Source organism: Vulpes lagopus, chromosome 1 (assembly GCF_018345385.1).
Source record: "Vulpes lagopus strain Blue_001 chromosome 1, ASM1834538v1, whole genome shotgun sequence".
Classification (NCBI taxonomy): Eukaryota; Metazoa; Chordata; class Mammalia; order Carnivora; family Canidae; genus Vulpes; species Vulpes lagopus.
Genome location: NC_054824.1, coordinates 167,386,509 through 167,413,965, shown reverse-complemented (window position 1 = coordinate 167,413,965; position 27,457 = coordinate 167,386,509). Strand labels below are relative to the sequence as shown.

General features: G+C 38.4%; 1 long non-coding RNA gene across 3 annotated transcripts in view; it reads left to right on the top strand.

The window, feature by feature from the left end:
- Positions 1–20,798, top strand: part of LOC121474546 — a 122,805-nt gene extending 102,007 nt beyond the window's left edge. For all 3 annotated transcript variants that reach the window (XR_005983430.1, XR_005983429.1, XR_005983428.1), the window contains 2 exons: positions 11,392–11,481; positions 20,607–20,798. This is a non-coding gene — a long non-coding RNA (uncharacterized LOC121474546). The remainder of the gene's footprint in view (positions 1–11,391; positions 11,482–20,606) is intronic.
- The last annotated feature ends 6,659 nt before the right edge of the window (positions 20,799–27,457 follow it).

The following is a 27,457-nucleotide window of genomic DNA, read 5'->3' as shown; positions in this document are numbered from 1 at the left end:
TATAACTTGTATATAAATCCCCAGAACTTAACTGCAGATAACCTATTGTTGACCAGAAGCCTTGTCCATAACAGAAGCAGTCGGCCAACACATATTTTGTGTACTGTATGTATTATATACTACATTCTTACACTAAAGTAAGCTGGAGAGTAGAAAGTGTTATTAAAAAAATCTTAAGGAAGGGAAAATACATTTACAGTATTATGTTGTATTTATCAAAATAAATCCACATGTAAATGGACCTGCACAGTTCAGACAGGTGTTGTTCAGGATTAACTATAATTGCCCATGTCATAAAGTCAAACTCTGGGTCATCTGGAAACTCCTTCCAGTAGGTTTATTCAGCCTCCTCCTGCCATAGCTATTCAAATGTGAAAGAATGTGCTATGCTTTTCCAAAGATTCTCCTCAGGTTCATTAGCAATAACAGATGTGTGAGTCAAGCCTGGCCTAATAACATGCCAATTACAGAAGGAGGCCACCAGGAGAATCCAGCAAGATTCTCTGCTACTCAAGTGTACTTTAATGCTTATTTTATTCTTTTTAGAGCCTATTTAAAATTTTTTTAAAAGCATGGTGAATACTGATTAACTTTGGGAAATCATAAGCTCCCGTCCCTTTCTAAATATATTTAATATGATACTATTAGGCAATAAACTGGAGCAAAGCAATAAGGAGTAATTCTTTGGAATAACCAGAGACTTTGTGTGTATATATATATATATATATATACACACACACACACACACATACACACACACTATATATGTATATATATACACTATACACACACACTCACACACACACACACACACACACACACATATATATATTCATGGGATCTTTTTGGGAAACATCAAAGGTAGGATAACATTTCTCCCTAATCCTTAACTTCTTTCTTTTTCTAGAATATCTAGCACAAGAAGTAAAATAAATGATTTTTTATTCTGTGTGAATTTAAGAATTATGTTTTTTTTAAGGGTCTGTGTTCTTCCTACCATCACTATACTTCCTTGCCTTCTCCTTCGGCTTTACTGTTGTCCAAAACTGCAATAAAAAAAAAAAAACCTCAGATTAAAATCTCAAAACAAACAAACAAACAAACCCTCAACTCAATGAAAAATACTATGTCATGTATTGGAAGACATGTGGCAGAAGCAGAAAGGGACTGAGGTTTATTAACCTATTAACAAATAAACGATCTATATATCATTATGCACTTTAAAAATATTGTCTGATTTGATCTTTAGAACCAACTTGTGAAATAGCAATTAATTCCTTCATTTTGCAGATGAGAAAACTGAGACTCAAAGAGTTTACATAAGTTTTCCCATCATACATAGCAAGTAAGCAACAGAATTATCATGGAGAACCCAGACTGCATGATTCCAAAGTCCACATTCTTCCTATTTTATCACCTAGACCTCAGGCTCATGAGGAAATAATGCCTCATGAGGCATTGGAGAAGTGGTGGATTGGAGAAGTGGTGCACAGGGATCCCCCCGCCCCCTGTGAACTCTTCATAGCCATCTGCAGTGACCTAGAGGTTGCATCAGAGTGTAAATCTGCACACTACTTTCTTTATCAAAAGGCTCTTGCATTGAAAAAAAATGTCAACTGCACTCAAAATAGCGTGCTGAGTGAGGCAATTGATTTCCTTTCTGGAACAAACTCCTCATCACAGACTCATTACAAATAATTTGGGGAATGGCAGGGGTCCTTGGACCACATTTTGAGTAGCACTGGACTCAAAGAAGAGGCAGTAACTGCAGTGAACTAATGGAGTCACCATTAGCCAACAAATGGTTCTGAGCCCCTTTGGAAGTAGAATTAGTTCGATTGTATCCCTTGTGCCTGCTGAATTTGTGACATTATCCATTGCAGAAATCAAAGTGCCTACTCTAAAGAAGCTCCCATATAAGGTGAGAGGAATAGTTCTGAAATATAGACAGAACACTGGCTGAAAAAAAAAAAAAAGAATCCTGGCTGAAAAAATTCTGGGACTTTCTGGAGCTGTAGTATGAAGGAAAAAGCATGGTTTATGTTTGAATTGTGAGAGCTTTGCTAATTAGGGTGGATGAGGAAGGAGTGCCATAGTGAGGTTAATAGCATAGGCCTGAAAACCAGACCATTTTGGTTTGAATGATAAAAGGCTCTACCACAAGGGCTGTTGTGAATAATGTAAAGTGTGTAGTGGAACCTGGCATGCAGTGCTCAATAGATGGCACCTCTCTTATTAGGATCAGCTTTACAATGAAGCAGATACATATGTGAAGTCATTGGATGTTAACTGGTAGAGCATCTGTTCACAGTACACAAAATGCCATCTTAAATTATAATGTCTTCACATCTTAAAGGCTTTTCAATCTTCCAAAAGGCAATTTTGAAATGCAAATACTCAATATCTTCTTTTTTTTAAAAAAAGTTTATTTATTTTTTTATTTGAGAGAGAGTGAGCACATGAGCAGGAGGAAGGTAAAGAGTAGGAGGGAGAAGCAGACTCCCCACCGAGCAGGGGGGTGCAACACAGGCCTAGATCCCAGGATCCTGGGATTGGGACCTGAGCCCAAGGCAGATGCTTAATTGACTGAGCCACCCAGGCACCCCTCTGGATATCTCCTAATCTTTGACTAGTATAAATAGAGGTCAGGGCAGCCCCAGTGGCGCAGCGGTTTGGCGCCGCCTACAGCCTGGGGCGTGATCCTGAGACCCGGGATCGAGTCCCATGTCGGGCTCTGCGTGGAGCCTGCTTCTCCTCTGCCTGTGTCTCTGCCTCTGTGTGTGTGTGTGTCTCTATGAATAAATAAATGAAGTCTTTAAAAAAAAATAGAGGTCAGTTTAATTTTCCACCTGTCATTTGCAAGTTTTCAAAGTAATCATTTCATTTGTAGTTATAAAAGAAGTATCTACATTTCTGAAAAAAGACACATCTGAGCTAAGCTCATTAGGAATTAGCTTATGTCGCAGTGTTTCCGAAATTATGTTTCATTTTATCACAGTGTCTGTGACATATGCTCTATATAAAAAAATTTTAAAAATCTTATCAAGTAAAAAAAAAAATCTTATCAAGTAAAGTTGAGCTATACACATCGTAAGATTCATGAAGCACATCAACATATTAAAGACCTGAACTCCCTCTGCCTGTGTCTCTGCCTCTCTCTCTCTCTCTCTCTCTCTCTGTGTGACTATCATAAATAAATTTAAAAAAAAAAAAAGACCTGAAACAATCTTATAGAAAAGAAACCTTAGTTTATCTTCGAATTTCCCAAACCTGTTTGATCAGAGAGCTCTTTTGTTGGGCAGCATCTATGCATGTGCCATGGAACACAGCGTGATTTAAGACTACATGCTGGCTTAAGAGATTGTTTTCCAAACTAATAGTTAACTGAGAAATTCGGACTCTTTAGGGATAGATTAGGCACTTGATTAGGCACATAGATTAGGCACATAGATTAGGCACTTGAAACAAGTGGATACTAAGAGGATCCACTCTTAAGAGAGGATCTTAAAAGGGGAGGCACAGGGATGATAGTGAACTCTGTCCTACATGGGAAGAACAGAGAAGAGAGTCATGACCTTCCACCTATTTCCAGTTTATTCACACACTAGCCAGTGAGCTGTGTTTACCACTGTATCACTTAACCTCGCTAGTCCTGTTTTCCCCTCTGTCAAAGGGAGATACTTTTTAGGGTCTCTTCTAGATCAGCTATCCTAGTCTTCAGTTTAATTTTGTTTTGGAAAAAAAATGTATGCATGACATTTCTTACAGTGGTAGTAGTAGTGGTATAAATTTGTTTTTATCCATTTAGGGGTTTTAATTTTCTCTCAAATCCTTGAGAGAAATGTAGGCTGTCCCATAGGTCAATAAAAATGTTTGATATAAAGCATTTTAGTAATTTTTTGTAGTTTGAAGATTGTTACTTGATATAGCTCAAAGTCTCCATCTAGATATAATTTATTAAATAAAAATTGAATTAATATTAAGGTTTTTTTTTAATAATAGGAGTTATTTTAGTGGCTAGATCAACTCATGATTTCATTGCCTCGTCTTTTATGTCCACTCAGCTTGCTGACAAATTGAATGAATCTTTAAACAATGGAAGAACTAGAAGATGCCTCATGCTCAGTGGCTAACTGGAATAACACCATAAACCAGCAATTGTATTTCACTAATGTGTTCACTGTTGACTCAGGTTATCATGGTTTTAGGGTGGGATTAATGTATTTTCACAGAACCAGACCTGCATGTCAGGTGGTCAACTTTTGTTATGAGATGGGCTGGAGAGGATTCAGAAGCTTTGTGGACTTAATAGCCGTAAAGTGAGTTGGCTGACAAAGGTAGAGAATAAAAAGAGAGATCTAGAGGGCATTACTAGCCTCTGAATAATAGGTATTCATATCCCTGGACTTTTAGAAGTAGCAGGTGGTCATGAGTCACTGTTTTTAAACTTACTCACTTTTCTGTTACATAAGGGAAGTATTTTGGCAAAATACATGGTTATAGTGCAAAAATTATTATTCATCCATTATAGCAATTTCATTGATACTGCTTTCCTTGGACATAAAGTATATATCAATATTGCCTGTAGCTAACTTTAATACTGATACTACTATAATTATTTTTGCACTCAGCAATGTGGGTTTTTCCCTCCTTTTAATTCCTGGGGGAGAAAAATACTTTCTGTCAAATCAAAGTGGTTTTTTTATTCTTATGACAGCATGATTATATAGAACATGAAGTCTCTTCTTTTACCAAGTAGGAAGTACTTTGAACTTGTTGGATAATGACATGTCAGTGGTTATTTTTGATGAACTTCTCAAGAATACTAAATAGATTTGAATTAAAATTCTTTATTAATTTTCATTTAATATTCATTCTTTAGAAGTGCAGTCAGCCTGGAGAAATAAAATCTTCACTCTAATAATCTTTCCTTTCTAATTTAATTGATGTATATCTGCTATCTTCAAATCTCTAAGGGGATGACCATACCTGACCTTAGACAGAGGATATTGGGATTTGATACCTTGATGGTAGAGTTTAGAGAAGGTGGTGGTTATCATTCAGTGCTAACAGCTGTAGAGCTCACAGAGAATTCACTTCCCTATGATTTTCTAAGAAATACTGCTCAATTTAGCAAAATTGTCATTTCCCCATTACACCTCTTTTCTTGTTAGGTGTTAAATTGTATTTGGACTTTTTATGGCTAAGTAAGACAAGGATTTCAAGTGGCAAGGAGGTAAGGGATAAACACACTTTTTTAGTCAAATGAAAATAAAGGAGTTTTTAAAAGTAAAATTAAACTAGCTAAAATGAAATAAGGTCTGAGGAAGCTCTAAGGTCTAAGACACAGAGGAAATTCTCCATCTTTTAAAAAAATTCCAAAGACTTGTTTTTATGCTAAGCTTTTGAGTTAAGAATAAAGTCCACATGCAGAGCAAAAACTGAAAAAAAAAAAAAAAAAAAAAAAGGCCTGTTTGGAAATGTTCAAGGAAATACGTGGAGACATGGCCTTCAATCTTCATAGTAGTTTGGAATTTTAATACAAAACATGTATTCTTAAATGTACTGTGGAATAGAATTTTCTGTAGCACAGCCTTGGACTTTGAGGAATAGAAGACCTCTCCTGTGCCATTTCTCCACTCTTGAGTTTTGTCACCATGTGCCAATCATGTCATTCGAGTAACCTTAGCTTCCCTCATCTGCAAAGTGACAGGATTGTATTGATGATTTCATTGATCTTTAAGGCCATTTTCACCCTATTATTTAAAAACTTTAGGATTCTTATGGCTAGTTTCTCTTTAGACACTATTTTTCAATTATCTAAAGAAATATATAAAGGTTTACTGCAACTTTAGGAAGGCTTATTTTTAATATCAAAATTTAAGGAATTGAATATTACTAGACTCAGGCAAGATCATGAACTAGGGCTTTCTAACACTTAGGTATTCGGAGAGTTTTATCACTAAATCCTTTCTGTGAGGGTTTCAGGCAACAGGTTTAATATCCTTAGAGAATAACAGAAATGAAAAGGTGTGAAAGAGCTTTACACCACTGCCATCAATCCTTATATACTTCCAGAAACTCTCACAGACTCTTTCATAGATACAGGCCTTGATCTCATCATCATTCCAGGAAAAAACAAATGAAACGTGCGTGTCTGAAATAGGTTTGGGACCAAAATCACTACTCCTGAGATAATGCTTACGTTAGGGAAGCTCGAGTGTGAAAGACAATGAGGATTTCCTTTTCTTTGGCAGGACAAATCAGTTTATAGAGTAAATCCATTGATGAGGAAGAGAAAACAAGCCTCCTTGACCCTGGGTGAACTTCCTCCTGCTATTTCTCCCCAACCACTCCCCCCCACCCCCCAAGGGGTGAGGAGAATCTGCGGACAGATTCCCAGCAACACAGCCAAGGACGCCCAGTGCAAGCAGCTCCTCCGGGAAGGACCACGTGCACACCCACACCCACGTTGGCAAGGCAAACAGTGGGAAGACAATACGTGCAGCAAAGCATCCAGTGGCCTTGCTGTGCCTGTAGGCTTCTTCCTCTCTTACATAACATCCCCAACCAGGCTTCAACAAGAACCCAAATAGCATTTATTGAGCTGTGAACTGTAAGCCACCTGGGTGTTTGCTCAACTGGTAAAATGAAATGGGGGTTAGTGGATTTTTGCCATGCCCCTGATCCAGATGGAGGGCTTCCAAGGCCAAATGAGAATCACCAACAGCAATCGTTTCTGCTTCAAATCTTTTGCTATTTCCCCAAAAGTATCTGACTTGATTGCTCAGCTTCATTCCTTTCTGTTCTTTGGTTTATAAGATGCGAAAAGCTCTTTATGTTCAGGGAGAGTCGGGAGGAACAGGAGGGGAAAGTAAGGTGGTAGAAAGAAGAAAAGGCACTAGATTATCTAGAAATTGGGCAACTGGGCAGAAGTTTATGAGAATTGTTGGCTTAAAAAAAGTACTCCTCGTGGGTCAGACTAATCAAATCAATTTTAAAAGCAGGACAGTCGTATTAAGTTACTCCACAAATGTTTCTTGACTTCTGCGTGCTTGCTACAAGCCTGAAGGGGAGCTTGAATCTCAGACCCCTTCCCTCATTTCTGAACAGGTTCAATACCTCACCTGCCCTCCCTTGGGTTCACCCACCACAAGGAACCACAAGATAAACCCCAGCCCATATGCTGCTACCTCTGCACATCTTCCCAGGCTGCCGTGCTGAACTCCTCTGGCTCTTCTTATTACTTCATGTCTTCTTTGCTTCTGACCCTGGTTTGAGTCCCATTCTTGTCTTCTACGATTTCCTTAAACTTAATGGCTACATTAGCAACCTCTGAAATACATTCTCCTTAAAACTTTGTTTTTCCTCTCCGTTGCATTTTGTCACTTATACTTGTAAAGGATCTGCTCCATCATAAATGTCAAAGCCCCACTGGCTGCTGTGGACTTTGTGTCCTCCCCCTCCAAATTCATATGTTGAAGCATTAACTCCCAATGTGATGGAAGTTGGAGATGGGAGCTTTGGCAGATAAATGGATTTAGATGAGGGCATGAGGGTGGGGCCCTCATGATGGAATTAGTGCCCATATAAAAAGAGATTCCAGAGAGCTTTCTTTGGCTCTCTCCACCTGCCAAACAACCAAAAAACTGAAGAGAGGACCTATGAAGGTAGAATGAGAAGGTGCACATCTGCAGCCCAAGGAGAGAGTTCTCGTGAGACACGAACCCTGCTAGCACTTTGATATTGGACTTCCAGTCTCCAGGACTGGAAGAAAGAAATGACTGCTGTTTAAGCCACCCAGTCTATGGTATTTGGCTGTGGCAGCTCGGGCTAAGATACTGGCACAGTACTTGGCATACATAAGGCACTTAATGCATATTTGCTGAGTAAACAAATGAGTACTTGCAAGTTTCCTTGGCTCCTTCTACCTCTTTCTTGAGTCCTGAGCCATAGATTCAGTTACCTTCTATTCCCACCCCAGAGCAACCAGCTCACCCATAGACTTTTTCATATCCTCCAGTTTTGAAATCCCAGATGAACCAAAGCCCTGGTTCCCACTTACCTGGGAGAGGAACTCAGACTACCAATAGCTCATCATTCATTTGGCGCATAAACAGAACCTTCCCAAGGATTGCCTTGACTTGGTTCTGTTAAACAGTTTAACATTCACCATAACTCTCTGAGGTATATGTCATCCTCTGACCCACCAATGTTTGCGGCAATCTTTCTGGACCCTCTTCATTTGACTAACTTGCTCTTATTTCTGTACTCATCTCCATTTCCTGCATCTTTGCTTGTCTTCTAGGTACCATGTTAGCCTGATCCCTTGATTCTAGGGCTGGTTTCGGATCTCTGATTCCTGATTTATGGCTCCCTCTTGTGGACATTGGTTTGCCCCATCAATTGACTTTGATCCACCACATTCTTAAGGGATGGATGTGTTCAAATAATGAAAATGTAAGAATATGCTATAATAGAAATTGAGGTATAAATGAGATGTTAGGAAGATCTAAGTCTGGTTGGGAGAAGCAGGTTAGGCTACACAGAATTATAAATTGTGAGGGAAAGTGGGAGTTTCTTAAGCAGACGAGGAAAAGTTAGATCATAGACAAAAAGCATGTTGGTAATCAGGTCGATGAGACTAGGAGAAAGGAAGAATCCAAAATAGAATCCAAACCAGGTTTCTGGTGTTAGCAACTGAGTGTTGTCCTCCATACTAGAAAACATTGAAAGTCATGAATAGGTAGGTACTTCTGGTTTAATAAATATTTCTTTGTAAGTAATGAAATTTACTACCATAAATTAATATATAAATATTTTAAACACATACTTGAACACTTAAAAATATTATTTATATTCAGATAATTGGTCAAAATAATATTGTGGCTATTATTAAAGGAGTTTCTCTACAATCTTTTATCAAGATGTAATTTTTTGGCTTCAGTATATTCTTAGAATAATAACTATATGATGTATATTCTTCTATAACATAGACTTTTAATATTTGAACCTGCTTCATCAGTCCAAACTTATGAGATTCATTCACTTGTTCATTCAGTTAATATGTGGTCAGCTTCTTGGAGGTTCATGCCCTGTGCAGTCCCATGATGGTGTCAATCATGATAAGTTGGCCCTACTTAGTAGAGTCATATTAGAGAATTTGCAACAGTGATCCTGGTTTCTGTTTTGTAACACTCTGTGCACTATTAATTGCAAAGTATATTTTATCTTAGAATTGACGGAATTAATTGTATTAAGAAAATCTCTGGGGGCGCCTGAGTGGCTCTGTCGGTTAAGGGACTGACTCATGATTTGGGTTTAGGTCATAACCTCAGGGTTGTGAAACTGAGCCCTGTGCCCTGGGTCCATGCTAAGCATGGAGCCTTCTAGATTACCTCTCTTCCTTTCTCTCTGTTCCTCCCTCCCTTCCCCTTGCACTCTTTCTCTCTAAAAAATTAAAAATATAATAATTTTTAAAAATTTTAAATAAAAAAAGAATATCTTTGGCTGTCAGACTGTGCCATCATTGAGAAGGATTATCACAGGTTTTTTTTTTTTAAGATTTTATTTATTTATTCATGAGAGAGACAGAGACACAGGTAGAGAGAGAAGCAGGGTCCCTGAGGGGAGCCCTATGTGGGACTCACTCCTAGGATGCTCAACCACTGGGCCATCCAGGCATCCCTATCACAGGTTTTGAAATGTTGAGACACCTCAGGCACTTAACAGTTAAAGTTAAATGTATAAATTACATTTATATAAATAAATGTATAAATACAGTACAAGTTAAATGTATATTCGTTAAATGTATATTCTTTGAAAATACTCTATTTGACATGAATTTTCCTTGGCAGATGATGTAGTTTTACTCAAATTGAGCCAAGTAATCTCCCCAGAAGAGAGGAATATCTCAAAACTAGAGTGTATTTTCCATCTTACCTTTACACTGATTTTATTATTTGTACTTAATTTGGAATTGGGAAAGGTTGGGTATCAGAGACTCATGTTGCTCCTGACTTACAGAGACCTGTAGGGCTAAGCAAGTTTCATATTATTAGTAGAATAAATAATTTGCATATATATCTTGTCTCTTAATTATTTTAGGAAGAAAATAAGTCTCAGAGTAACAAAAAGTTGTTTTTATTTACAGCTAACACTTTTTACTGAAGAGGGCTAGCAATAATTTTTAAATTACAGAGAATCTTATGTTGCTCATCAAAACAGTACAGAAAACAAGCTAACAGAAGTGCTAGATACTGCTACAGGGATACTAACTTGTTTGTTTGCTTCAACTAAATCCTGAAGGGACCAACAATGAGAAAGTAACCGTGTGTGTGCACACATGTGCCAGGGCATGCCCACATCTTCCTCTAGTCTTTCATGGATACTCCAAAGAAAAAAGACAATTGTTAACAGGGAGTATAGGGTCCCCAGCCCAGTAGCTTTCATACATTGGGGGACTCAAAAATATGTGTGGAGTGAATGGAATCACATCTGCCAGAAAATTTTCTGTAGTACAGAAGACAGCTACCAAGTTTCTGTTCCCTTGAAACCAATGTCATCTTCATTAAAATCTGATTATTATAGGGGCACCTGGTTGGCTCAGTGGTTGAGCATCTGCCTTTGGCTCAGGTTGTGATCCTAGGGTCCTGGGATCGAGTCCTGCATTAGGCTCCTTGCAGGAAGCCTGCTTCTCCCTCTGCCTGTCTCTGCCTCTCTCTGTGTCTCTCATGAATAAAGACATCACTTTTCATTTGGCTTTCAAGAAATAGAGCAAGGTTTGGAGCCCCAGGGGAAGCTTGTAGGGAGGCAGGAAGTCCAATGCATCTTTACTTTTTTTTTTCTTTTTTAGAAACTTTGTATGATGGAAATTTTCAAATATATACAAAAGTAGAGAGATGATCTGATAATTATTTACAAATGGCAGGGTTTTTTTTCTTTTAAAGATTTTATTTATTTATTCATGAGAGACACAGAGAGAGAGGCAGAGACACAGGCAGAGGGAGAAGCAGGCTCCATGCAAGGAGCCCGACGTGGGACTTGATCCTGGGTCTTCAGGATCACGCCCTGGGCCGAAGACAGGTGCCAAAACCACTGAGCCACCCAAGGATCCCCAATACAAATGGCAGTTTTGTTTCATCTGTACTCTCCTTACTGCCCCCAAATCCTCAATGGACTATTTTGAATCCAATTCCAGACTTCATATTATTGCCTCCATACATATTTTGGTATGTATCTCCAAAAGGTAAAGATTTTTGTTTTTATTAAAAAAATACTATAACTATGATACCAATATCTTCTCTAAAAATCGGTAATTATTTCTTAACGTTTTCAAATATCCAGTTAGATTCAAAGTTCATTTGTCTTTTTTTTTTTTTTTTTTTTGAGATTCAAACAAGGTCTACACACTGCATTCTGTTGATATTGGAGTATGTTTTGAATGGCATGAAGAGTCACCCAAGGCAATATGCAACCCAAGTAGGTAGCAGCTTTTTGTGCGTTTTGTTCACTGCTTTGCTATTGTAGTTGTAGTAGTTGTTGCTCACTGTTTTGGTCACTCAGTGCTTTGAACAGTACTTAATACATAATAGCTGCTCAGCAAATACTTGTAGAGGTGGATGAAGAGGGGAAGGATGCATTTCAAACTGAGGGAACAGAAGCAAGTGTGAACATCTGAAGACCTATGAGATCATTGTGTGTGTGTGTGTGTGTGTGTGTGTGTGTGTGTGTTTTCACACCACTGAGTGATTCTCTGACAGCAGCTGGGTATCTTACAATTCAACTCAATTCTAACACTATCTACCTAGAGACTGCCTCGTCACTGTAGCCACCCGTCACAAAGTCAGCTTGTTACCTGTGCTTCTGACTAACTGTCTAAAGATCAGAGGCTCCCACAACTCCCTCCTAGTGTTTGATTCATTTGCTAAAGTGGCTTCCACAGCTCAGAGAAACATTCTACTTACTAGATCACCAGTTTGTTCTAAAAGAGTACAATTCAGGAACAGCCAGATGGAAGAGATGCATAGGGCAAGATATATGGGAAGGTATGCAGAGCTTCTGTGTCTCTAAGCAAGCAACTCTCTCCACACTTCCAAATCATCACCAGCCTGAAGCTCTCCGAAGTCTGTCCTCTTGGAATTTTGTGGAGGCTTCATTGCATAAGCATGACTAATTAAATCATTGGCCATTGGTGGCTGACTCAACTTTCAGCTCCTTTCCTCTCCCCAAAGGTGGAACCGCAAATTCCAACCCTCTATTCACAGAGTGGCTCCCAGGCAGCCAGCCCACAAACTTAGGTTAATAAAAGTCATCTTATTAACAAAGACATCTTTACCTCTGTCAACACTTAGGGAACTTAAAATGGTTTTAGGAATTTCGCACCAGGAGCAAGAGAAAGACCAAATATGTATTTCTTATTATAAGGCACACTATCATAACAGTACATTTTGGGAATAATCCATTTTAAATGTGGCTGGAGCATAGATTTTGGGTAATAGGAGGAGATGCGACTGAACCCACATAGAGACCAGATCATGCAGTGCTAAGCGGAGTGATTAGGAACTTTCAGAGGACTTTCAGGAGTGGAGTGACATGATCAGATCCTCATTTTGGAAAGACTGACTTCTAGTTATGCCTGAGGGATTAATAGATCCCTTGCACATTCAAAACAACATCAACCAGACAATGAAAGTTAAAGAGAAAGAAAATATTTATTATAATGTTTCCCAAAACGTTCTGGGAGAGCCCTCATCCTTAGCATAGTGAACCTCTTCAAATCTTCTCTCCTAAATTTCTCTCTTGCTAAAATCTGTCATGTGAACTCAGGTCACACAGGCTCTCTTGAATCCTTCACGCTTTATCCTTCCCTCATCTGTTTTGTTTTCCTGTCCTCTAATATAAATCCAGATGGGCTTCAGGCTTTGCCAGTTTCCCTGAGTCTAGCAGGCCAGATGGAAGTCTCCTTATCTCTATGGGAGGCAGTTCTTATTTTTTAATTTTTATTTCTTATTTTTTAAATTTTAAATTCAATTATTTAACATATAATGTGTTATTGGTTTCAGAGGCAGAAGTCAGCGATTCATCAGCCTTATATAACACCCAGTGCTCACTACATCAAGAGCCCTGCTTAATGCCCATCACCCAGTTACCCCATCCTCCCGACCCCCCTCCCCTCCAGTGACCTTCAGTTTGTTTCTTGTGATTAAGAGTCTCTTATGGTTTGTCTCCCTCTCTGATTTCATCTTGTTTAGTTTTTCCTCTCTTCCCTTATGATCCTCTATTTTGTTTCTTAAATTCCACATATGAGTGAGATCATATGATCATTGTCCTTCTCTGATTGGTTTATTTCACTTAACATAATATCCTCTAGTTCCAACCACAACATTGCAAATGGCAAGATTTCTTTTTTTTTTTTTTTTACAAGTAACATCTTGTCTCTGTCACTCTCACAGTACACGAACTTTTCTGGGTCCTGTAGCACCTGTTTGAGTGACGGTGAGATTCTGACTACTGCTTTTTTCCCCAAGAGTGCAAATCCTAGTTATTACACTTGAAATCAGTCTCTTTCCTTTTCCACTAGAATGCAGTTCTGCCACATACTTGGAAATTCCATCATCAGTGCTTTGACAATGTGTACAGTCAATGGGAGCATCACTGCTCAAGTCAAAGAATTTTGCCTGGGTGCCACCACATGTGGTGAGCAGCACCCTGGGGCTGTTCTGTGAACACAGGGAGAAGATGCTAGGCAGGAGGGAAGCCAGGCTGGGGAGATGTCAGGCAGAAATCCATCAGGAGACTCCCAAGGAGCTGGTTTCTGGCAGAATGAAGATTTTAGAAGTGCATAAGAGTGTATCTACTCAGGATTATACCTGATTTCTGGGGACTGGATTGTTTTGGATGAAATTTAGAATAGCTAGTGGTAAAACACTGTTACATACTTTGGGCTACTTTATATTTGTGTGTTTTATAGCCTACTAATTTGTGTTATTGTATTGAAACCTTGATACTTATTTTAGAATTTTATTTAAGCACCATGGGCTTCTTAAAATCCTTATAAACCAATTATGAGAGGTTTTTGTTCCTTTTCTAAGCAGCCGCCACCACACTATCTTTGCTTTTATTGGATTTCTTTTAGAAACATGCTTATTTTGAAAAACCTTTGGAGAACTCCCATACTAAAAAAATTCTTAATATCTCTGTGAAAAACACCAAAAATATCCTTTGATGAATGGCTATAAGGAGGGTTTCCTTCGATTTAGAATTAGTACGAACTTGAATTGCTTCAGTGTGATATATTTCCAAAACAATCTTTTTTCAACTTAGTTAAAATTTAAAGGATCATTCTCAAAGGATGGGTAAAGTACTAAATTTGGAGTTAAAAAAACTTGTACATTGCAATAAAATAAGTATAAGCATGAGTTTCACTGCTTGCCTTCCACTATCAGAAAGGCCTTTTCACAACTTTAAAAAGATATCAGTGTTCAAACTTTTAGCGGTTACTTCTTAAATTTATGTTAATCCATGACACAGTTGATAAAGAACAAGAGGTGAAACAGACCATTCATAAATTTTGTGGACATGCCTAGCAATTCTGACAATAAAGGAGAAATTCAAGTGAATTGGTAACTGTTAGACCCCTACTGATTTCACCTGTCACTTTGCTTCTCTTAGTTTCACAGATGATGAAAAGTAACTTGAATGTGGTTGGTGGCAGAGTGGACGCTGGAATGTCACCTCCGCCATCTCTCAGGGAAGTCTTTTTTTTCTTTCTTTCTTTCTCTTTCTTTCTTTCTTTCTTTCTTTCTTTCTTTCTTTCTTTCTTTCTTTCTTTCTTTCTTTCCCTTTTTAAAGATTTTATTTATTCATTCATGAGAGACACAGAGAGAGAAGCAGAGACATAAGCAGAGGGAGAAGCAGGCTCCCTGTAGGAAGCCTGATGTGGGACTTGATCCTGAGTCTCCAGGATCACACCCTGAGCCAAAGGCAGACACTCAACCACTGAGCCACCCAGGCGTCCCTCTTTTTCTTTTTTATACTATGCCTCCCCATGCTTCTCTTTGCTTTAGAAATGACTACTCAAAATACATACCGATTTGTTAGTTTTCAAAGGGTCAGACTGGGAACTTGCAGGACATGTAAAGAAACTTGGAATATATCCTAAAGGTGATGAGTGGGAAGTTATTGATGACTTTGGAGTCACAGAAAGCTCTGTCTTCCAAACCTCATTATTCTTTGCTTAGGTACTTTATGTCATCTCTCAATCTCTACATCTCCTCATTTCAATATTGTCTCATGGTATAAATGATAGAATTGCTAATTGTGTCATGTGGATGTTGGTTCAGAGGTTCCTACATTTAGATTTTAGACATACTTGTAGCATATGTGTGTACTTACGGCTTTGAAGTCCTTCCTTCCACTAAAAAGGAAATAAATTGCAGAATGGTATATGGCTCCTGGCAAGAATACCATTTCAACTGTTTTTTCAGCAAGGATCTTTTTTCCTGAGTCTGGTATGAATTATGACTCCTAACACTGGATTTATTTTTATAGAAAGCCCAATTTATCTTAGAAACTACTGTTAACAGCAGTGAAAGCTAAGGCCAAATATTGATACACACTGTTTTAATGGCAAGCACTCTATTTTCCCAACTTTCATATATCCATTGAATTCTACAATGTTACTGAAGATGATGAGAAGGTGATGGAAAATTGTGGTCTAACAGAACTGGGCTTTCTTAAGGTAACCAAAAGGGTTAACACAGACCTTATAAGTTAACCATAGGTTATATCAACCTTCTTCTATTGTTTTTTTCTTTTTCTTTCTTTCTCTCTCTCTCTCTCTCTCTCTTTTTTTTTTTTTTTTTTTTTTTTTTTTTTTACTCTGGATTGTGTTCAAATCAGCAAGCTCCAGGAAAGGACAATCTATTCACTAATCCTCAACCACTCATTTTCATTGATTAAATAATAAGTCTGAAACTCCTAGAGCTACTTATAATAAGGCAAGCACTATGCTGAGTATTTTATGTACACTCACTTCAATAACGTGGAAGTATATACACTCTATTCAAGGTATAGAACAAAGGGAAGATTTTTTTTTTTAAAGATTTAATTTATTTATTCATGAGAGACACACACAGAGAGGCAGAGACATAGGCAGAGGGAGAAGCAGGCTCCCTGCAGGGAGCCTGATGCAGGACTCGATCCCGGGACTCCAGGATCTGCCCTGAGGTGAGGGCAGATGCTCAACCACTGAGCCACCCAGGCATCCCCAAAGGGAAGATTCTATGGCAAATATCGAACATCTGCGTTCAGCATGATAGGGGCATCAAAGCTGAAGGATTCTCAATCTGGGGAATTACTGGCATTTGGGCAGTTCAATTTTTTGCTGTGTGGGAGGCCCCCAAAAGGCAAGGTGTGTAGCATCTCTGGCTTTGGACCACCAAGTGCCCATAGCACTCACCAGTCAATAATGTGACCTCCCCCACCCCCTACATTTTCAAATGCTACTAGAGGGATGGTTCCTTCATGTGGAGATGAGATGATAACCATTCTCCCTTTACTCAAACCTCTCTCTAAAAAGAATTTCAGAGGAAAGATCTCAACCTTTTTGTCTCAGGCAAAATTCCAGACCAATTTACTTGACTGACCTAATGAATACGGCTCTTCAGGCTACTATATTAGTGTGAAAAGCTGAGGTTATCAGTAACCTACCCCCTTCCTTTCACTAGTTTGGGACACAGTGGTGTGTCCATAGAGGGCTGTATTATAGTTGCCATAGAGCAGTAGTTCCTAAATATCAGTGTGCTAGGAATCACTTAGAATGGGGAAAAATTAGAGAGAAAGACAAACCATGAGAGACTCTTAACTTTGGGAAGCAAACAGGGTTGCTGAGGGGGAGGTGGGTGGGGGGAAGGGGTAACTGGGTGACGGGCATTAAGGACGGCACTTGATGTGATGAGCACTGGGTGTTATACTAGATGTTGGCAAATTGAATTTAAATTAAAAAAGAAAAGAAAAAGAATGTTTATGACAATGTAGATTTTGATTTAGTAGATTTGAGTCAGAGCCCAGGCATTTTGCAGAATTACTCCAGAAAAATGTGATTCAAGTTGCCACCTATTCATCCTATCTATATATACTCCCTTAGAAGATTTCAACTCCAAAAACCTCTTTTAGACCAACTGGCAATAAAACTCCCTTTAATAACAGTGTGCAGGAGACTGGAAAGATTCTAGTATAAGTTGATAGCAATAATAGAGGAAGAGACAGCAGTGGTCTTGTCTTAAGTATGTCTTTTGACAGAGGGTAAGGGCTCAGACCTATCTGAGGAAGAGGAGATAGTCTGGCCCTTAAGAATGGCCACAGTTTGTGAGCTTTCTTTACCTTCCCCAGAGGTAGGAACATGGGACATGACCTCTGCACAAAAATGGTTGAAAATGGAGAAGTAGTTGTTTCCTGTTGTTATGGGCAAGAAGTCTATGTTCACAGATACATCTCTCTGCCTTTACTGGGTTCATTTCCAATAATGAAGGGCACGATAAAAAATGCATTCTGGAATTCATCATCATTCCCGGTTGATACTCTATAGAGGGAGGGTATTGTGTAAAACCAACTTAAAATGGTAGCGTACTGTCTGTGACAACCTGCCATAGTTCCTCATTTATAAGGCTGGCCCCAGCAAACCTGAGGAAGGAGACAACTTTTGTCTTTAGTGTCCCATTCCCTCTTTCTCCACTCTGCTTCAACACTCCTTCCTCTTCGGTCATCTCCTAAGGCCTACTAAGGAAGCCCGTCAGCCCTATTTTTCCAGAAGCTCATTCTCACCTAGTGTGTATTAATCTTTACTGGTGGCCTAACCAGGAAACAAATTAAATTTTTTCTCTGGGGGGCATTTATTCCAAGGGTTTCCTGAAACATTATAAGCCTTTACCAAACAAAAGATGAAATGCAAATGGTGAGTTCAAGCACCTAGGCAATGGTATTAGACAATCTTTTCAATAACTCTGAAACAAAATGAAGTGCCATTCATAAGACTAGTTGTGTGACAGTGTGAGTTAGAACCTCATCTAAGTCATGTCAGGGTGTTGGAGGGGACTTTGAATGATCATGTGGTCCATCTGTACGCTTGTAGGCATATTAATACTTGGACTTGCTGGAGAAATGACATTTTTTCCTTCTTTGCACCACTAAAGAAAGTTACAAAGAATAACAATTATTCTATCACCACAAAGTCCGATCAACCATCATTTCTCTCTCACGTGGACTGTAATGGTAGTACCCCCAATTGCACTGACTCTTGCCACTACTTCTTTGCCATTGATGTTGCCTCCTCAGCCCCGGAACGCCACATCTGTTAACCTGTTTGGCACACTGAACCCCAAGTGATCTTCTACAAATGCTAATTAGACTATGCCAATCCCTTGATTAAAACTGTCTTGTGGCTTCCCACTGTTCCTAGGATGAAGACCTATTTGCCTAATCTACAAAGCCCTTCACGGTCCTGACTTAGCCTTAGCTCTCACCTCCAGCCTCTTTGGTTTCCTTTCATACCTTCAGATGTGCCATCACGCTCCTGTTACTTTATGACTTTGAACAGGCTGTGATAGCTCCTATAGGCTTTCCCATTGTCACTGTATTGTGTAGGCCATATTTTTTGTCCGTTATACCAATCATACCACTGTTTCTCTTTTTCTATGTATTCATGTGCTTATTTGATTAATGTTTGTTTTCCAAACTAGACTATAACCTCCATGAGGTGAAGACCTGGATATCTTTTACTCCTAAGTATATTCCCAGTGTCACATAGAGACCACAGGAAGTTTACCATGAATATATGCTTAATAAATGCACGAGCGATTCTTTTTTTAAATCTAACTTTGGGTTAAGCCCATTTTTAGTCATTGAAAGTGGTGGGGAGCTTCTGGCCACTTCCCTCTAGCTCTCCCTTTGCTTTTGGATATAATATACTATCCCTCTGACGGAAGTGCACAGATGCCTCATTAACATGGAAACTGGGCAGTAAAAGTTAATTTTAATGTCCCTAGATTAGTTTATTAACATATGTTGTTAATTTACTTAATTTTCTTCAATTTGTTAATTATCCCCTTGTGTTCAGACTCTGATTTGGTAACTGGAGAGGGTTAACTCCACTGTATAGGAGTTTAGAGCCCGTAGAATTTTTCCATATTAGAAAAAAAACTTTCTAACTTTCTTTCTTTCTTTCTTTCTTTCTTTCTTTCTTTCTTTCTTTCTTTCTTCTTTCACAGTATAGAAATATATCAGCAAGAAACAGAATAAAGAAGTAAATGTTAGAGTGAGCTTTAAGATGGCAATAAAGAAAGTGGGAATTAAAGAGAACTTTCAAGAAAGAACCAGAAATCTTATGAGAAATTTTTATTTTAAAAGAACAACGTTGTTATTTAAACTGTACCAATTTATTTTTATTGAAGCTGAATCCAGTACAAACCCATACTGTATCATTTTTTTTCTAAAGATTTTATTTATTTATTCATGAGAGACACAGAGATAAGCAGAGACACAGGCAGAGAGAGAAGCAGGCTCCATGCACCGGGAGCCCGACGTGGGATTCGATCCCGGGTCTCCAGGATCACGCCCTGGGCCAAAGGCAGGCGCTGAACCGCTGTGCCACCCAGGGATCCCTCATACTGTATCCTGATCAAAGTTTCTCCTGTGCTTAGATCTCAGAAATTACCGCTTACATCTGAATGTATTTGTTTATTTAAGAGTGTCTGTAATTTTTTAAATAAAAATAAATAAAATAAGTAAAAATAACCATTTATAGAGTACCACGTACCAGACACCTTACTTTCAGTATCTCATTTGGTTCTCAGATACAGGTTATGATTATTTCCCCCATTTTACAGATAAGGAAAATATGGTTCAGAGAGTTAGGCAGTTTGCCGGGACTCACAGTGTTGGGCAGATCCAGATTCAAATCCCAAGTATGGCTGATTCTAAATCCAGTGCTCATGTCTCACTTCCTCTTTAAAATGAAATCCCAGCATTTGCTAAGGTTTAAGGATTTCCCCCATTTTCACAGGCAAAATCACTTAAGGGAGTGGTTCTCCAATTGTGATCCTCAGATCAGCAGAATCAGCATCATTCTGGTGATATGCTGGAAACTTAAATTCTCTGACCCTGCCCCGAAATTAGTGAATGAGAAACCGTGGTCTGGGTGGGATAGAGCCAGTTATTTGCATTTTAACCAGCCCTCCATGCCATTTGGCTGTGTATGAAGTTTGAGAACCACTGCCTGGAGGAACTGAGACCTGAGCAGCCTTTATTGCTATCTAAGCTGGTAATTGATCACCTGGCTCACACATCATATTGGCTTTCCAGATGCCACACCTGGAGAATGCTTCTCCCTCTTTTTCAGGATCCCCAGCAAAGCAACCAGTGCATGGTGACCTGAAAGTCTTCCACAGACTTTGTTTTGGCTTGAAATGGTGGCACAGAAGCTTATACTGGTTGAGTAAACAGGCAACATTTGAAAAAATTTGACCTGGATATTGTGGTGGATTGCAAAAGGTCACTGTATTTTTTGGTTCACGTTTGTGTATGTCTCCACTTCTGCTCTCTTCCAGATCAGGAAGCGGAAGTTCTAAACTACCAAGGAGCCGACTCTTGGTATTTCCGGCCTTGCTGAGACCAGAAAGTAGCGGAAGAGACAAATCTTTCTTGTTAGAGTTCCAATTTGATTTCCAAATCAAGGTGCACAGGATCAAAGGTCTCCTGAGTACAGATCAGCATCCCAAACTTTGATGCTTATCTAAATAAACAGCTTGGAACTCTGCTCTACTAGTTGTAACATAGACAGGTGACTGAGATAAAGAGATAAATCAGCTGCTGAGGAATGAGGGGAAATTCCCACCTAAGAGCTGGAAGCAACAATATTTGAGTTTGTGATTGCCTTCCTTTTTAATTTTCTAAGGTAAGGTGATCAACACCTTTAATAAATGGAAGATTGATGGTCTTAGTACTTGAATAAGCTAGGAGGGAAAACAATGTCCACAAATGGATTCTTTCATTATGATAAAAAAAAAAAATAGCAGAAGAACTTTAAGGAGTTACCCTGACAAGAATTTTGGCTGCGGTGGAACTAGTTAATATACTTGTTACATGATCTCTAAAGTAAGTTAAAACATATGGAAGTAGAAGAAACAGAAAAGATCGCACCATATTTTCTATTTATTATGTAGCTTAGATTTTCTCTTTCAATTGTTTTTTGTTTGTTTCTACGGGGAAAAATAAGTATTCACACTACAGGTAATCAAAGGAAAATTAGATTATTTTTTAAAATAGTGAAACTTCTAGATGAGCGAACCTGGAAGATAATTTGTGAATCAAGCAAGTGCATTTGGTGCATCATTGGGCAAACTGATAAAACCCATGCATCTGAAAGGGAGGTGAGGAGTTTCTGCTGTCACCAGAGCTTCACTTGGCAAGTTAGTCCCACCACTCTCCACAAATGAAATGAAACTAGAGGAGTGTTTTAGTCATACTCACAATGTGGAATCTTTAGAACCACATCTGATACTTCTGTTGAGTTTAAAGGTACTGAAAATTAGTTTTCAGGACCAGCCTTCCAAAATCTGGACTAAAATAATCACATTAGCCCTTGTTAAATGTATTCACAGTCAAGCAATAAAACAATAGCATTCTCCTTACTTTATATCTAAAGCTTGAGATTTCTAATCGATGTTCCCACTTTGCTGCATGACATTGTGTTGCTTAGAGCTTCCTGAAGTACTTGCACGCCATATACATTTCTAATCTATATAAGAGAACACTGATAAACAATGTCTTTTTCTTTAGCTTAAAACAATAATGTCCATTTCTGCACCATCTGAGAACACAAATACTTCTAATCTTGGATCAGAAGCTCTGGATTCTCAGTTGAGCCCAGCCATGAAACTACTCTTTGCTTTAGATCTCCACCTTGTGGTTAGATGTTTAAAGTGTAGATTGCTCTGGATTTTATGATCCTGCTTTACAGATTCTTTTAAAAAGGAAGTCGGGATGGACATTGTCTGCAAATATCTTAGTTGAGATGATGTCTGAAAATAACAGAGGCTTACAATTGGGTATTTAAAATGGTATCATTCAGAGTTAGCTTATTTCAAGATGATTTTTTCCCATTGAGGCACTTGTTTGCCACTTTGTTTCAAAAAAAGAAACCTTAAGAAACCCTCTAAACCTTCTAAACCTTAAGAAACCTTCTAAAAGGTTTCTTAAGAATTGAAGAGACTAAAAAAAAAAAAGAATTGAAGAGACTTTCAGAGACCTTTTAAGTTAGTTCTGGTATTGAAGGAGCCAGTTAAGGGGAACCTCATTAGTAGTATCTTACCATGCCTTCAGTGAACTCTAATGGATGGATTAGATTCAAAATTACATCTTTAGGGATCCCTGGGTGGCACAGCGGTTTGGCACCTGCCTTTGGCCCAGGGCGCGATCCTGGAGACCCGGGATCGAATCCCACGTCGGGCTCCAGGTACATGGAGCCTGCTTCTCCCTCTGCCTTTGTCTCTGCCTCTCTCTCTCTCTCTCTCTCTCTCTGTGACTATCATAAATAAATAAAAATTTATTTAAAAAAAAAGAAATTACATCTTAAGGGACTCCTGGGTAGCTCAGTTAGTTAGGCATCTGCCTTCGGCTCAAGTCATGATCCCAGGCTGTTCTCCCTCTGCCTGTTGTTCCCCCTGCTTGTGCTCTCTCTCTGAGAAATAAATAAAATCTTAAAAAAAAAAAAAAAAAAGAGGGCAGCTGGGGTGGCTCAGTGGTTTAGCACCTGCCTTAGGCCCAGGGCATGATCCTGGAGACCCGGGATTGAGTCCCACGTCTGGCTCCCTGCATGGAGCCTGCTTCTCCCTCTGCCTGTGTCTCTGCCTCTCTCTCTCTCTCTCTCTCTCACTCTGTGTGTGTGTCTCATGAATAAATAAATAAAATCAAAAAAAAAGAAAAAGAAAGAAAGAAAGAAAAGAAAGAAAGAAAGAAATTACCATCACAGAACACTGAGCAGAAGCACAAGAAATACTCTAATGTGTGGTTTAACCTGGTTCAAGAAAGGAGACAGGTGACAACTAGAACATCCTATTATTTCATTTTCTAAGTTGCCTCATCACAACATAGAAAAGACTTTAAACTTATTCCTAAGGCTATGGCGCATGCCTGTTCTTTCACCTTGGGGCTTTCATGTCACTCCATCAAGGCTTTGCGTATGAGAAAGTCGAAGAAATGGATGGACTTTAAAAAATTATGATGACAACCTTCTCTCAGGTTTGGTGGTAGTAGGGCTGACCTCAAATGCTGGCACTTCTGGGAACTTGCAGTGTGGAAGCATGAAGTGCCTTTTACTCTCAACTCTGGACTTATGAGTTAAACAGTATTGTGGGATGATGGGGATGGGGTCACATTCCATATCCTAGCACAGTTGAATGAACGAACTGAAGCAACCTAGCTCTCTTCCTTTTAATCTCTTCCCCCTTTCCAGGAATGAGCCAGTAAAGACAGCTTGTGATAGGTAAGAAGGTAGAGTGGATATGAAAATGAAAGGCGCCAGAGCTTTATGTAATCTGCTAATAACACTGTGTGAAGAGCACAGGACTTTAGATCAAAATTACTCATAGCCCTGTCATTTGGAAGTTTTTAACTCTGGGCAAGTCACAAACTTCCTTGGCTCTGTTTCCTTATCTGATAAATGGGGAAGTGGTACTTATCTTTCGTGGTTGTTAAGCCATATATGTAAATATTAAATTAAATGCTCATGTACTAATTATGGAGGCAGCCCAAGAGTCCATCAATAGATGAGTAGATAAAAAAAGATGTGAGGTGTATATGTATGTGTGTGTATATATGTATATGTATATATATATATATATATATATATAATGGAATATTATTCAGCCACAAAAAGGAATGAAATCTTGCCATTTGTATCTAGAGAGTATAATACTAAGTGAAATGGGTCAGTCAGAGAAAGACAAATACCACATGGTTTCACTCTTATGTGGATTTTAAGAAATAAAACAAATGAACAAAGAAAAAAGAGACAAACCAAAATATAAACTCTTAACTACAGAGAACAAATGCATAGTTACCAGAGGGGCACAGGGGTGGAGGGATGAGTGAAATAGGTGATGGGGATTAGAGTCCACTTATCATGATGAGCACTGGGTGATGAATGGGAGTGTTGAATCACTGTATTGGACACCTGAAACTAATATAATACTGTATGTTAACTATACTGAAGTTAAAATGAAAAATAATAAATGCCCATGTACTTAATAACGTTAGACCCATAGTGAACACTCCATAAAAGGTAGATATTTAATGAATTGTAGTGGTATTTTTCTCACTGCTGTTTATTATGACTTTGAAGGTTATATTTTATCTTCAAAATCTAAATGTCCTTTAGACAGAACGCATCAAAGAGAGATTTTTTCCCCTCAAAACAGTGATAAGTTCTATAAAAATATTACCAATGTTAAGATTATTTATCATTTTGGATGATAGTCACAGCAAATGTATAAATAAGCCTGTAAATTAGATAAGATTAATTCCATCTTTTTTTTCAAATCTTAGGTATGATCCTCAAATTTTAAAAATTAAAGCTCAAATTGACTCTGAAGAGTCCATACAAGCCATAGTTCTTAGCACCTATAAACAAAAATGTATCATTTGAATTAATATTAATACTGTCATTATAAATGACAGTGCCTGGGTGGCTTAGTTGGTTTTTAGGGGTGTCTGGGTGGCTCAGTCAGTTAAGTCAGCCAATTCTTGATTTTGACTCATGTCATGATTTCAGGGTTCTTAATTGAGCTCTGAGTTGGGCTCTGCACTGAGTGGGAAGTCAGCTTGAGGATTCTCTTGCCCTCTCTCTCTGCTCCTCCCCCACCCCCAATAAATCAATCTTTAAAAAAAAAAACATTTTAGAAGCTGTTTCAGATGAAGAGACTTTACAGTCTGTTCAGGAAACTTTTCCTTTTCCTTTTTCTTTTTTCTTTTCTTTTCTTTTCTTTTTTTTTTTTTTTTACCAACTATAGTTCCATCTTAATTTTCTCTAAGTGTCATCCCATCTTATTGTCAATGCAAACATTTTAAATTTTAAGAAGTATAATAAAATGCCTCAGACAGGTATGTAGTATTTTCCATTTTGAGGGTAATATAGTATTGCAAATATTATATTGTTAATCATTATATGCTCATAAGAGAATTACTGTGAAATCCAAAATTTAATTTCAGTTCTAGATAGGAATAATAACTTGTAACTTGAAGTTACAAGTGAGTTGCACTAGGTCAAAATGAGCACACAGCTTTGAAGATAGACCTAAAAAGATTATTATGCAAAATTTTTCCTTGAGCTTAGAAGTCTTATTCTATCATGGCTGTAATAGTAAATACAACTGATACTAATTGAGTAAAACTACATACTACTACTGTATCAGGCATTTTAAAAATACTTTTTTAAAAAAAGATTTTGTTTATTTATTCATGAGATACACACAGAGAGAAAGGCAGAGACACAGGCATTGGGAGAAGCAGGCTCCATGCAGGGAGCCCGACACAGGACTTGATCCCAGGACTCCAGGATCATGCCCTGGGCTGAAGGCAGTGCTGAACTGCTGAGCCACCCAGGCTGCCCAGGCATTTTAAAAATACTTAGTCATTTAACCCTTATGCCATAAGTAGCATCTCTGTCCCCATTTTACAGATGAGGACATTGAGACTTTATGAGTGTCCAGTGACTTGCCCAAAGTCACACAACCTGTGAGCATCAAACCTAGGATTCACGCCCCTTTGCAGTCTTGGTAAATGAAAAAACATAGACTTGCTCTAGCTACCCTTGCAACTAGCTAAATATCTGTAAATCAGATGGATAATGAAAATTAATACCAGAAGAAAGATCTGGTCTGCAACCACTGGACTCACTTCATTCATTCTTGGATAAAGAAATTCTATCCAAGTGAGATGAGCGGTTTTCTCTAAGGTCACACACCACTAGCAGTACCAAAGCCTTGCACATTCTACCTCACTGCTTTAGACATTTGTAGTGAGAAAGAGAGGAGAAGAAAAAGAAAAGTTTATAGTCCTAGGCTTTTCACTCCTACAGGGTATTATGATGAATTATTTTTTACAGTGCAGAATCCTTCTATGAAGAGAATAATTCACCCCATTTGTATCTTTTTTGTTTTCCCTATTTTTAAAAAAGTATTTATTTATTTGACAAAAAAAGAGAGAGCACAAGCAGGGGGAGTGGCAGGCAGAGGGAGAGGGAGAAGCAGTCTCTCTCCTGAACAGGGCACCCAGTGAGGTGCTTGATCCCAGAACCTGGGATTATGACCTGAGCTGAAGGCAGATGCTTACCCGACTGAGCCAACCAGACATCCCATTGTTTTCCCTATTTTGTACCTAATAGATTCATCAAATACTTCAATATTTGTTCATGGAAACAAGGATCATTAGCCCATGAATTATCCATAAAATTTTACATGCAAATATGAGTTATCCAAACCCTTCTTTATTCAAAATATTGAGCATGTAAACCTATGATAATTCACATGGCTTAAAGTAGTTATGGATTAAGCAGAAATTTGGCTCCAAGTGTTGCCGAATGGTTTCTATGTCGTTACATATTAACAAGGTACAAATCAGGTTAAACCAACAAGCCCACTCTTTCAGAATCCAGCTTTGTTTATTCTCCCTTGTTGGCAAGAACACTGGAGTGGAACTATTTCATATGTGTGAAGTAGCCAGATATTGTGAGCATGTGGTAACATGAGCCTTATCTCTCGGACCATTAATACAAATTGGAATAAGTGAAGAAAGGGAAGCCGATAGCAACTGTTGCAGCGATTCATTGCAAATATAGTCGAATAACAGATCTTAGAACTTCTGCCAACTTATCTTGCTGCAGCAAGTGGCAGCTGTACTTGATCATGCCAGCAGCCTGAACACAAGAATGCCCAGTTCTAGGAAAACACAGAAAAACTAAACTGATTTAACAGACGAATTAGAAAGTGATAATTCACATTGCCAAATATTTTTTCATTTTGTAAAAGATTATGGTAATTAAGTTCCTAATAAGATTTCTCAGGGCTGCTATACATATAATTTTTAGAAATAAATTTATGACTCACATGCAAATGTAAGATGAACACATGTCAAAGATTTTATTCACTCACTTATTAGTGAGGAAGTTGGAAGATGTTAAGACTGGGTCAAAGAGGGTTTGAAGACTTCAGGTACCTATAGGCAATTTAATAAAGAAAAGTTAGAAGATTATTGAACTAGATACAAAAACTGGTTAATATCCTACAGGGCAATAAGCATAACCTTTGGGATTATCTGTTCTCCAAAACACATTATTTGCATCTCTACTAGACAAAAATCTATACAGTGCATGGTAGCATCATTAATCAGCAGTAAATAGTAA